This window comes from Balaenoptera borealis (genome assembly GCF_965194805.1).
Source record: "Balaenoptera borealis genome assembly, chromosome: 16".
NCBI lineage: Eukaryota > Metazoa > Chordata > Mammalia > Artiodactyla > Balaenopteridae > Balaenoptera > Balaenoptera borealis.
The window spans coordinates 10,985,250-10,998,225 of NC_138872.1; the positions used below are offsets into that span (position 1 = coordinate 10,985,250).

A 12,976-nucleotide genomic window follows, 5' to 3' on the forward strand; every position below is an offset into this window, starting at 1 on the left:
GCCTCAATTAACTAGAGGGTGGGGAATGGGTATTCTATTTAATTGAACTTTAAGTAGAAGTTCCTTCTTTGTCTTGGCCCTTGTTGAAAATTTCCTAACACTGCCTTACTAGAGGCTGCTATACTTCGAACTAACTAAATCTTTGCTTTTTTGGCTCTTATAGTCTCTGTGTAGGAAATAGAGGAGATTGGGCTGTGAATCTCTAAAGACCCTTGTTCCTGTTTATTCTGAAAGTCACTGATTTTAAACATATCCATTGTGAATTTGTTTTGCTTAAATTTCTCTTTTTTTCCTTAAACCAGAGTGCAGGAAAAGTTCTAATACTATTTATATTAAAAATAAAACGTCACCATGTTGAACAGACTAAGTGTCAAGTAAGTTCTTGATTATTGTTATTTTGATGACCCAGTCTCAAGAGTTGCTAAGCTTCTAAAAACCTTGAACATTCTCTGATCAGAACAAACCTTTCCGTGAACATGTACTTGCTCCCAAATAATCAGTAGGCTTTTATCAAGTAAAAATGAATTTTGATTTTTATTATTAACATACATGCCTACATTTATTATTTATATTTGATTGCTGAAAGCATAATTATATTAGGTACATTATATATTAAAGTAACTACTTGTAAATTTTGGAAAATGTTAAAAATTTTTAGAATTGTGAAATGTTAAATATTTAGCAATCTGGTGGTTAATATATTTAAGGTGATGTACACATTTTGTGACTTCACATTTAATTGTGAAAATTACAGTTTAACAAGGAAGATAGAGCTATTCTGTTATAAAGGAGCAAGTAGGGATCCCTACTTAGGGAAAAAATAAAAGAAAAACTTCAGAATTTAAGTAGTATTTTTTCTTTTGAGAACCATGCATAAATAACAAATTGCGTAAGTTGTAGTAGACCTTGATTTTATTAATGGTTGGGTGGGTGTATACATAAAATACAGTTCACTTTTTTAGTGTTGAAATGACATTAAATACAAATAAAAGGTGCAAATATTGGAGATAATGTTTGGAAACAATACATTTGTGCAGGGAAAAAAATCAGAATTAAATGTTGGGGGTTTTTTAAATCTGTTTAAATCTTAGATAAACTTTTTAAAAATGATGTGAAACTACGAAAGTTTTTTTGAAATTCTTACTAGAACCTAATTTGTAGTTTACATCAAGGTGCCCAGTACTGTTGTGTAATGAGCTACTTGTTCAACCTAGACTTCCAAAGGACTTTCACTTTTAAAGAATGTCAAAAAGTCTGTTATGTCTTCCAGAAGGTAAAATATTTTCCACAAGAGTGTAACTTTCATCTACTTGCCTAAGAGGCATGAACATTAAGAAAAATGTTGCTCACCTATGTAAATAATTTTAGCTAGATTCACAGAGCTTGATGTGTTATTAGTATCACATGAACTTACAAAAGTTTTTCCTCCCCTAGTTTTGTGAGAACTTGTGGTATTAGGTCTGGGGCAAATGCCATGTTTTGCTGATGTGCATATACATTTTATGTTGTTAGTTTGGAAACTTGGCGTTTGAAACTGGTAGGAACCAAAGCCCCACACTAATTAACTGAATTGGTATCTTGAATGTAGAGGCTGTTTCTTGTTTACACGTTGGCACTTTCCACCTTGATCGTTGAGACACTCTATAAAACAGCCACCCATGTTTTGCCCAGCATGAGTGGCCACAGTTCCATGTGACTGCATTTTTGGTGGTGTTGTTTGTTTGCCTGATCTTGTCCATTAGAAAGTGAGGAGAAGGATGATGGTGCTCCCTCAGTCTCTTACTGTCTTAGTACCCCTTATACCTTTGTTTTGGTCATGACCTACCTTTGATGCCTGCCAGTTTAGAGGTCGGCTTAAGTGAGAATCCACATTCTGCCTCACTGGAAAGAGAAGGCTCTCTACAGATTAACAGGCCTCTCAGATTGGGATATATATATATATATCAACTTGATTATATGGAGATATGCGTGTATATATAGGAAGTCACAGATAAAATGTGAGCCAACTATGTAAAGTGAGTTTTGATTTAGGGGTGCACATTTTTGTTCTAATACGTGTAAAATGCAAAATTTTTTTCACTGTTTCCGTGCTTGGTTCTCTCATCTCCATGTATGTGTTCTGTCCTTTGCCTTTAGGACTTCTTTGAGATGCACTCACAGTCCTCTTTGGTTTTATTGATCCCTAGCTTAGTTCCAAAACAGCAGCGAGAGAAATCCTGATATCTCAAGAATTTTAGCAGTGTTCCAGAAATAAAGGTTTGGAAATTAAGAGTATAAAAGACTTTGAATAGAATTACCAAGGGAAGGCTGTCCTGAACATATGCCGCAGTTTAAGATGGAGTTATCATTCAAAAAACATGCGCATGATCTGTAGGAGACTCCTGCATTGACCATCTCTTAGAATTAAAAATAAATCCCTCCACATCCTAATTCCTTTTCCAGTAAGGGTATAGATTTGTAATTGAGTCACTTAGCTTTGGGTTGTTTGTGTTTGTCACTTCGCATACGACTTGGTTGATGTCTTTAATAAGGATGAACTATAAGTGTAAAGGCCCCCTTGCTGGCCTTTATGGTATTATAAAATAATATTAATAATACTGGTGTCATTTTCTAAGCACTTCATAAACCATTCTCAATTCTCTCCGGACTGATTTCACAAGTAGGGAAATCAAGGCACTACCGCATGCATTGATGAAGTGAGCCATGGAATATGTCTGGGCTGGTTCCCAGGTCTGTGTTTGGAACACAGGCTTTTATAGTGCCCCTGTGAGCTGTTTGGCTAATGAAGGCCCAAATGAGTGCTTCATAACTTCTTAGTGATGTTTTGTGCTTGGATGTCAGCTAACAGCCAAGGATCCCAAGTGGGCTCCGCAGTTAAAGCAGCTAGCTTCACTAGCTACACTAGCTTCACTAGCTTCACTAGCTTCTTTACCGGTGGATTGTGCTGGTGGTAGTTAGTTGAAGTAGCAACTGTATAAGGTTTGAAGTTGCCTGTGTAAGAATCTAAAAAGAAAGTTTGTTTATGTCCATTGCTTTTCCCAGTGTTTTGGTTTAGAGCAGTCTTGTTCCTTCTCTCCTCTGAGCAGTTATTTTTGCTTAGACAGATAATTGCTGGCTTTTGCCCTCTGCCTTTTCTTTTTCTGAACCCTCTATGCCCCATTTAAGAGCTTGTGGAAACCTGTGCTTCTCTTGAAAAAATCTGTAAGGTTTTCCTTTTCTGGTGGGAGCTGGCAACAATTGAGGACCTATATGAGTGGTCTCTCGAAACCTGATATATCTGAAGAAACTTCTATCTAGTGAAAATGTGGTGGAATTTATTAACTGTACATTTAAGTCAACAATTAGAATTATTGCTCTTGTGAAAGAGATGAACTGAGACTGGGTGTGTCCTAATGCAGGGAGTGCTTAGAATCCTGGTTTGAGATCAGAAAAATATAAATAAAACTTCTGCGGAAAGTGTAGGGATTGAGCCATCAAGTGGCAAAACCTGCTCTAAGAATAATGCTTTTGCTTAAGCCTTGACTCTAGGAGATAGCTTAGAAAAACGTGAGAAGGTGATTCAAATAAATTACATATTTTATTGTTCAAGAATGGTGAGAGAAATATATTTCCCATTACTATGGGAAAATTATTTCGAGTAGTTTTGAGACAGCATGGAAAACTTTTTAAAGGATTGAAAATAACCTACATTTTGTTTTAGGCCATTTAGATGAAGACCAGTAGCATGTTTCTGGAATGATTATAAATGGACATATCTGGATGTTCTCTTAGGCCTGCTCGTTAATTGATTTCCCTTTTTCACACTTCTCTTAAGCCAGGTTGTTCACCTGTATTGACAGCAAGCAGCGCTAAGCCTATGGAGTTCTTACGTAGGCAGCATGGTGTTGGAATCACTCCCACAGTATGTCTTGCTGGAATGCCTATTTAAAATGGAGTAAATTGGGAAATGCGTCCCATCTCAGTCTCCCTGAAGCTAGATTGGGATGTTAGAGATGTTCTCAATCCTTTTTGTCTTTTTTTAAGTAGTGAGGCATCTTTCCCCCTTTCAAATAAAATTTTATGTGAACTCTAGTATATAAAACTGATTAAAGGGTCAGCTTTCACGTTGTCCCTCAAATGTCAACTTCCCCTCCATCTGTATATATCTCTTACAGTCTCTCAGCACACTCTGAGAAGTACACCCTGAAAACCATTGGTTCCATTAGTGTTCCAGAAGTTCTGGTGGTCACAGCTAGGGTTCTTGTCTGAAACCTAAATACTCAAAAGCAACAGGATAAGCAGCAACCATAATAACAGTTCCTAGTTGTAGGCACTAATTTTTCAGTCTGAAAGCCTTAAAAGAGGAGTAACCCAAATTTTATATTATATAAATATATATATATATTTAATAAGCAAACTCTAGGTCACACCTTTATATTTCTAAGTCACCTAGGTTTATTTTGGGTACTTGTGAATGTTCTGTTGCATAACCATTATAAGTGCCACAGAGCTTGTAAAGTTAATATGCTAACTCTAACATGAATGGCTCACACAAATATATAAAAAACACACTTATGTGTAAGTATAAATGCACATTATAATGTGTACAGGAACAGATGTGTGGCAACCACATCTGATTCTCAGGAATAATGATAGTCTGTGCTTTTTAAAAGATTATATCCTGGTATGAACTCATAATTTTCAGAGTGATTGTTCCAGTATCTGACCTGGTTTAAGGTAATAATAGTAATAACTGCTTTAAGTATTGGCATCATCTTATTTAATCCTTCTGACATTTGAACAGTAGAATGGTGTTATACTGGTTATACCATAGGAAACAGACCCCCAGAAGTAAAGTAAGATTTTTAGAGTCACAAAGCTAGTAAGTGGCAGAGCAAGGATTTAAACACAGATCTGTCCAGCTCTAGAGCTGTATTCTTTCTTACTACATTGTACCATCTTTCTTTTCCAGCAGGGGAAAGCTTTACTGTACTATGTCACCCTACTTATTATAGAAGTTTAAAGTTATGAGGGAAAAGATTTTTACACGTGGCTGAGAGGTAACCTAAATATTTGTTCATGAAACCAGTGTAGTCCTACTGGAAAACACAAATTTTGATGTTGGCTATAGGCTTTATACTTGAACTTTTTCTCCCCATCCTTGTGCTATCATTTCAGTATGTTGTTATCTTATACCTAAAGTTCTGGCTATTTTGCAGATGTTTCAGATTGAGTAGGTAGGTCTGGAATGGGTGTAACCTCCCTCAGGTGATTCTGACAATGGTTAGGTCTGGTATCCACTCTTCTACTTAATCTACTTACTCCAGACCTTTTTTAATGGGACCTGCCAAACACAACCAGATTAATTCTCTCAAAGTGCCATTAAAATTGTATCACTTCTCTACTCCAGTACCTGCAGCATCTCCTCAGTACCTGCTAGACATGGCAGCAGGCTCTAGCTTCACACTCAAGGCCTCCATTCTATCCCCATCCTGCCTTTCCAACCTTGTCATTCATTACTACTCAGAAGCTTGACAGAGCAGCCATTCTGACTCTCTGCAGTAGTTCCTAAAACTCCTTGCTTTTCCACCTCTGGAACTGTGCCAGTGAGACTTTTTTTTTTGCAGTGAGTGCAGATTATCCACCTAACATAGTGGCCCCAGCTCAACAGCTACTTCCGCCCTCTCCTGACTGCCCCTGCTGAGAATGAACTGTCCCTCTTACAAAGCCTCAGAGCATCTAGTTTGTGACACATCTGACATATTGCATCTTTTCCTATATATATTTATGGGGTGTCATCTCTATAAGACCTTTGTAAGCAGGGACTGTTCATTCATTCTACACTTACTGAGTGCCTGCTATGTGCCAGCCAATGAAGAACGTGTTAGAGAATATAGCAGGGGAAAAAAAACAGTCAGGGTCCTTGTAATGGACATTCTTTGCCTTGAATAGTGAGATGGCATCCTTGTCGTCCTGCATATTTTACGGGTTCTATTTAGCCTCTCAGTTGAGATCAGGAAAATTAATCTGTGCTGAAAAATGATTCATAGTGATTCTAATTTAAAGACATAAATATCTCTTTACCAGTTGTATGAATTATACTTTCAGGTCATATTTTACTAAATCTCTTGAGATCACCTGTGATGAGCATTTAAAATAAATTAAAACTTTTAAGTCACAGTGTCATTATAATTTTGGTGATTGATAATGTGGTGAACCAGGCTTTTTATTTCCCATTAGATTCTTGGTTTGATATTAATGAGCCACACCAATGTGAAAGAAAATAAAACTTGCTTAAAGGGCTAAAATTAAATTTTTCATCTTTCTGTTACCTTTGAAAAGGCTTCCTGTTTTATTTTTCCTGGGACTTCTCCCCTTTTACAGTTCTATCCTGTAACTCTTTGAAAGAAACTTAAGGTGATTTGAAAATTTAATTCATGGAAATTCTGTGAAAATCATTTCTGTACTGCTGCTTCATGCTCTAGAATCATTTCAATTTTGCAAAGTTAAAAACTAATTGAACTTCTCATTAAAGTAACTCTAGCTGGATTAAACTATTAGTTAAGGCAGAGTGAACTTGGGCCTTTGACGTTGACAAAAGTGATATATTCCTCTGTTCCTGGCCTCTTGGAGTGGAGCAGATTTGCCAGGAAAGTGAATGCTCTACTAAGATTTTTTTTTTTTTTTTTTAAGTGCTTAACAGTTTGGGGGCTGTTGATATATTACTATAGAGTCACTCGTTTAAAATTGTCCAAAATGGTCTGGAAATTTGTAAAGGCCTTCAAAGTTGTTCTGTTACATCCAGGACTTGCTCTAGAGGATCTGTCCTGTTCAAAAGAATCTTAAACAGTCTTAACAGATGCTTAATATTCATAGTTTTGGCAAAGAGACCCATCAGGGATAAATGTCTCTGATTTTGAACCCAGACTGCCCTGCTGATAAAATTACAAGCAGCCTTATCTGGTTCCATATTCACTACTCTTGTCTTACATTTTCTAGTAGCCACTTTTTTTTTTTAACTTTATTTTTAATTGTGGTAAAATATACATAACATAAAGTTAATTTATCGTGTTAACCAACCACTTTTAAGTATACAGTTCTGTGACATTAAGTATATTCACATTGTTGTGCAGCAATTACCACTATCCACCTCCAGAACTTTTCTTCATCTTGCAAAACAGAAACACTATCCCCATTAAACAATAAATCCCCATTCTCCCCTCCCCACCAGCCCTTGGCAACCACCCTTCTACTTTCTGTCTCTATGAATTTCACTACTCTTAGTATCTCATATGAGTGTAATCATGTAGTATTTGTCTTTTTGTGACTGGTTTATTTTGCTTAGCATAATATCTTTGAGGTTTATCCATGTTTCCAGTAGCTACTTTTTTAAAAAACAAAATTAAATTTTAATTTTTAATCCAGTATATCCAAAGTATTGTCATTTCAACATGTAGTCTATTTTTGGAAGGGTATTTATGAGATATTTTGCATTTTTATCATACTAAGTCTTAGAAATCCTAAGTATATTTTATGCTTAAAAGCGTATCTCAAATGGGCAAAGATGATGTATAAATGGCCCAAAAGCGCGTGAAAAGATGCTCAACATCACTAGTCATTAGGGAAATGCAAACTAAAACTACAATGAAAATATATCTCACACCCATTAATATGGTTACTGTCAAAAAAAAAAGTGTTGGTGAGGATGTGAAGAAACTGGAACACTGTGCACTGTTGGGAGTGTAAATGGTAGAACCACAGAATTACCATGTGATCCAGCAGCAGCGTCTCGAAGAGATGCTTGTACACCCATGTTCATAGCAGTATTATTCACAATAGCTGAAGGCGGAAAAGTGTCCAACAGGTGAATGGATAAATGTGATATATACATAGCATGGAATATTATTCAGCTGTACAAGGAAGGAAAATCTGACATGATGCTACAACTGGATAAACCTTGAAGGTGTTGCTAGGTAAAATAAGTAGTCACAAAAGCACAGATATTTTGATTCCACTTACGTGAAGTACTTAGAGTAGTCAGAATCAGAGGCAAAACAATGGTGGTTGCCAGGTGCAGATGGGTGGGGAGAAACGGGGAGTTACTGTTTAATGGAGATAAAGTTTCAGTTTTGCAAGGTGAAAAGAGTTGTGGAGATTGGTGGCGGTGATGGTAGCACAATAAAAGTTTAAAGCACCTCAATTCAGTTCAGACTAGCCACATTTTAAGGGCCTAATAGCCATTTGTGGCTAGTATCTGCCGTATTGGAAAGCATAGTTCTTAAAATAAAAATGAATTTATAAAATTTTCAAGCAACATTGGTTTTCTTGCTGCTTGAGTAAATACTGAAATACATCTATTCCTTTTGTTGTTTGTTTAAGAAAATTATGCATGCATAAAATCTGGAAGGATAAGTATACCCCAGTATTTACTATTGTCTTTGGGTAAAATTATTTGTGTTCTTCGCCTTATCTACATTTTGTAATCTTATACTAGGCCTAATTGCTTTTTTTTTTTTTTAACAGCTTAAGATATCTTTCGTATACCATACAATTCACCCATTTAAAGTGTATAATTCAATGTTTTCTAGTATATTCAGAGTTGTGCACCTATCACCACAATTAATTTTAGAATATTTTCTTCACAAAGAACCCAGTACCCCTTGGCAATCACCCTCTATTCCCCCCCCCCGCCTATCTCCTCCAGCCCTAGGCAACTTTAATCTCCTTTCTGTCTCTGAGATTTGCCTATTCTAGATATTTCATATAAACGGAATCGTACAATAAGTGGCCTTTTGTGACTGACTTTTTTCACTTGGCATAATATTTTCAGGGTTCATCATGTTGGAGCATATATCAGTATTTCACTCCTTTTTATGGCTGAATCATATCCCATTGTATCAATACCATGTTTTACTTAACCATTTATCAGTTGATGGAGATTTGGGTTGATTTTCCTTCTCGGATATTATGAAGACTGCTGAGAACATAAGTGTATACGTTTTTGTGTGGGCATATGTTTTCATTTCTCAATTGCTTTTGTAACAAGAATGAACGGAATTTGGCAGGGGAAAGGAGACTAAGAGGTAGTTAGTTGAGAGGCGACTAGTCTCCTGCCTACCCCTGCCCTTTAGAAAAAGAAAAGATGAAAGCCTCTGCTTTTCCCAAGCAATTTTCAGAAGACCATGCTTTGAGTATTGATAATGGATAACTGGTTCCTTATCAATAGGAGAGACGTAGGATATATCTGTTTTTTGAAAAGGTATTGTTTTATTGAAGGATTCTAAAATTGTGGTTTTCATTTTGCAAGATATTACCATTACAGGGACTTCCCTGGTGGTCCAGTGGTTAAGACTCCTCGCTTCCACTACGGGGGTATGGGTTTGATCCCTGGTCAGGGAACTAAGATCCCACATGCCGCACGGTGTAGCCAAAACATTAAAAAAAAAATTTTTTTAATAAAAAAAAAAAGATATTACCATTACAGTTTAAATAGAAAGATATCCGTCAGATGTGACCATCTAGTGACTGTTGGCATCCACGGTGATGTTAAAAGCGCTTTAGGGCAAGTGGTCTCAGAGCTGAGTTTATGTTTCACTTCTTTGGATGCGATGGGACCATCTGACCTGAGATATGTGTGTGTATTCTTAATCTCCGTATCTCCACTTGAGCTGCTTTGGCTGAATTATTTATGGTTATTTCAACCTTGGGTATTAAAGTTCTGGCACTTTCAGATGTGTGTATATAACATGCTGTTGTTTACTTTTAATTAATGTCAGAGATCAGAGCTTCATGTGCATGGGTAATGGGAAGAACACCGCATTCTAGGTCTGGGGATGACCTTGAGGCCCAGCTCTGTCACTGACACGCTCATCACCCTTAAGCCAGTTGCTTCACCTCAGTTGCTAATCTGTAAAATGAGAAGAGTTTAGATCAGGCAAAACCCCAGGTTCTTTTCAGTGATTCAAAGTGCTGCTTTTTCATAACTGATTTTAGTTGGAATATGAATCTCAATCTCTTGGCTTTCCTAAGGCGTGTACTTTGTTCTTTTTCATTTTGGAATTAGAATGTTCATGCCCCTTCGATTGAGAAGATACTTAAAGATTGTTGATAGTTATTTCTCTTCTAACCAGACATGGATTCAGAATAGCATATCTTTTTCTCATCAGCTAAACCAGCTAATGCTGAAAAAGGCGGCACATATGCAAAAAAAAAAAAAAAGGATTGATTGTAGTTATACGTGTAAAGTGGCTGCCACCAACACAAATGCACCTTTTAGGAGCATTAATTTAAAAATAATATCCAGAATTAGAGAAGTGTTGTCCCACTTGACCTGATTATGTCACATCTGGAATAACAGTTTATTCAGGGCACCAAAGAGATTGACCAACTGGAGCCTGTTCATTGGAGATTGGCGTAGGCGATAACAGAAGGAAGAAAAGAACTGAGCATGGTTAACTTGGAGAAGGGGAAGTCTTGAGAGGGAAGGAGGAAGTGTCTTAAAAACTTGCAAGGCTGTTAGGTGGCTTTGTAATTAGACGTCTGTAGCTGAACTGAGAGTTGTGGGCAGGTTACAGAGCATTGTAAAGAGTAAACTTGTGAACAGAGCCGTCCAGTGTGGGACAAGCTGCCTGGTGGGGTTTGTGCTTCCCTCACACAAAGTAATCAGGCAGAGAGTCTCTTAGAGCAGGGTTGTTTGTGGAAAGGATTCACACATTGTTTATAGAAAGTGGCCAAAAGTATTACTGTGATAAAACATTTTTGTACAGGATGCTGTATTTAGATAAATACACTCATTTTGCCTTGCATAAATATAGTCTGCCTACCAAAGAAATAGTTATGAAAACTTAATTATAAGGAATTTAATAATTGATTTGGTTAAACACTTGAAGAAAACCTTTTTTTTCTGAAGTGGAGGCAGTTTTATATTTGACACTCTACTCAGTTAATTGGGTTTCTTTTATTACCAAACTGAAAGAATAGTAAAAAATTAATGCAGTTAGTAGTTAAGAACAGAAGAAAAATTAGTTATATTTCCTGCCTGCTTCTTGTCTTTATTAACAGTGTTCTAATATGATTATCCTAAGCAACATAATTGATGTTCATTATTTAAATTTAGCTTTTGGTGTAAGTGTGTCTTCATTGGCAAAGTAGTTTCTCTTTCTAATCCTTCTGGGCTTTCCAGATACTCCCTCTTTTAGCCTCAACACTGCTGAACATTTTCTGGTGAGATGGAAGAGAGAGAAGACTAAAACTTTGCTTTTTTACCTTTGTCATGCTGCACAGTTTTATCTGCTAATCCAGAAGAGCATTCTGCCCCTGGATAGTCAGACAATTACTTGTTTCGTGGTATTTGGGATTGAGGAAGAGAGGAAAAGGAGGAGACCGAGCTGCCTTTATGTGAAGAGCCTGTGGCATCCAGAAGGTCTTTTGCCAAAAGCCTTATAGGAAATTGAAAGATAAGCTGCTTCTGTTCAGGACTGTGTTTTAGAAAAAGATTGAGTAGGGTGATTGCTTCCAGACTGAATGTAGGCTCTAGGGTCTCGATGTGTTCACTCATCGGAGGGTTGTTCTAGAAAGACTTTTACAAGGTTCATTTTTTTTCAAATACAAATATTACATAAAGCTTTTTACATCTGGTTTAATTTAAATGTAGGGCTAGTGACATCCTGAAAAGCAAATAAGGTGTCTGTGTTCACCACTTTGGATCCCAGAATAGTCAGGAAAGATAAACACTTGCTGGTTATAAAAAGAAAGTGTTTTACAGTGACCACACTTTTTTTTACTCAGTGAGTGATATTGACAGGTATTAAATATGTTGTTGAGGGGGTGGCAGGAGGAGAAAACAGCAGAAATATGGGAATGATTTTTTTCTTTCTGCCTAAATAGTTTTTAACTTAATGGGTTCAAAATCCACAGAGATATCACAGATTTTTTTAAGTGCCATCATGGGTAGCAGTGAAGTAACTGATGCTTTGATTCTCTTCGTGAGAATCTTCTTAAAATGCCTGCGTCTCTTAGAAAATAGCATAACTTAATATTTTTAGTTAGATCAGTGGTTTAAAGAAACTTCAAATATCTGACTCTTAAACCCCAGGGTGGATTATATAAATACTTGCACCAGCATTAAGTGGAGTATTGTTTTAAGTATTTAGGATCTGAATTTCTTACATATTAATTTGGGTTGATGATGTACCAAAAATGAAATTGTTTATACTGTAGTAGTTTGAATGTCTTCCTAATTTTTTATTAACTTAGAAAATATTGCTGCCTTTTTTCTTCACTAGTAATGGCATCATTTCCAGCCTTTGATTCTCCCCCACCCCCTACCAAAAAGGTATTTCCAGAGAGGCTGTATCTTTCTTCCCAGCTTTAATGTAGAAATGTTTAAAAAACAACAGAGTATATACTATATTCTAATCCTTAGGCTTACTGTGGGCTTCCTATAACCATATTCTGATCAAACTGTAATTTAGGGGAGATTTTCAGTGAACTATTGGAATTCTGCTGTAGCCATCAAACATCATGCTTTGGTTGACTGTCCACTAGGTCCAGATTCTACATTTCAGTAGTCTGCCACCTTGGCATAAATTTGCATTATGAGTTTAGTTTAGACAAGTAACTATTTCAAGGAGCTACTTGGAAATGGAGAACTTTTCCTTCTTCCTCTTTCCATCAACCTGAGCCCCTCCCTCCACTTTTTATCTTTTTTATATTTCAACTAAGATTTCTTTAAAAACAAGGATTTCACCCCTTTAAGGTCAGGTGGGGTGGTAGAAACCACTGGTTTAGTCTAAGTAACTTGTGTTTAGGTTTTAGCAGGAAGAAGTATCTATCCTGGTCTAGCTCTCAGTACAGTGTTAGAAATGTTTTTTCTATGAAAATTCTAGATTTGCATTCACAGTATAACTGATGCAGTAGTTGTCATTCTGGTATATGTTCAAATTTCAGTTCCCAAATATTAGAAAGTAGCAGGGTTATGCCTGCAGGTGATGGAAAC

The 12,976-nt window shown here is 36.6% G+C and overlaps 1 protein-coding gene across 4 annotated transcripts in view; it reads left to right on the forward strand.

The window, feature by feature from the left end:
* The window catches only part of ADNP (activity dependent neuroprotector homeobox), a 29,594-nt gene that overhangs the window by 3,343 nt on the left and 13,275 nt on the right, over positions 1–12,976 (forward strand). Inside the window, exon 2 of one of the 4 annotated variants that reach the window (XM_082362688.1) lies at positions 303–374. The exons of the other annotated variants lie outside the window; for them this stretch is intronic. The gene's annotated coding sequence lies outside the window, so the exon portion shown is untranslated. The remainder of the gene's footprint in view (positions 1–302; positions 375–12,976) is intronic. 4 annotated transcript variants of the gene reach the window in all.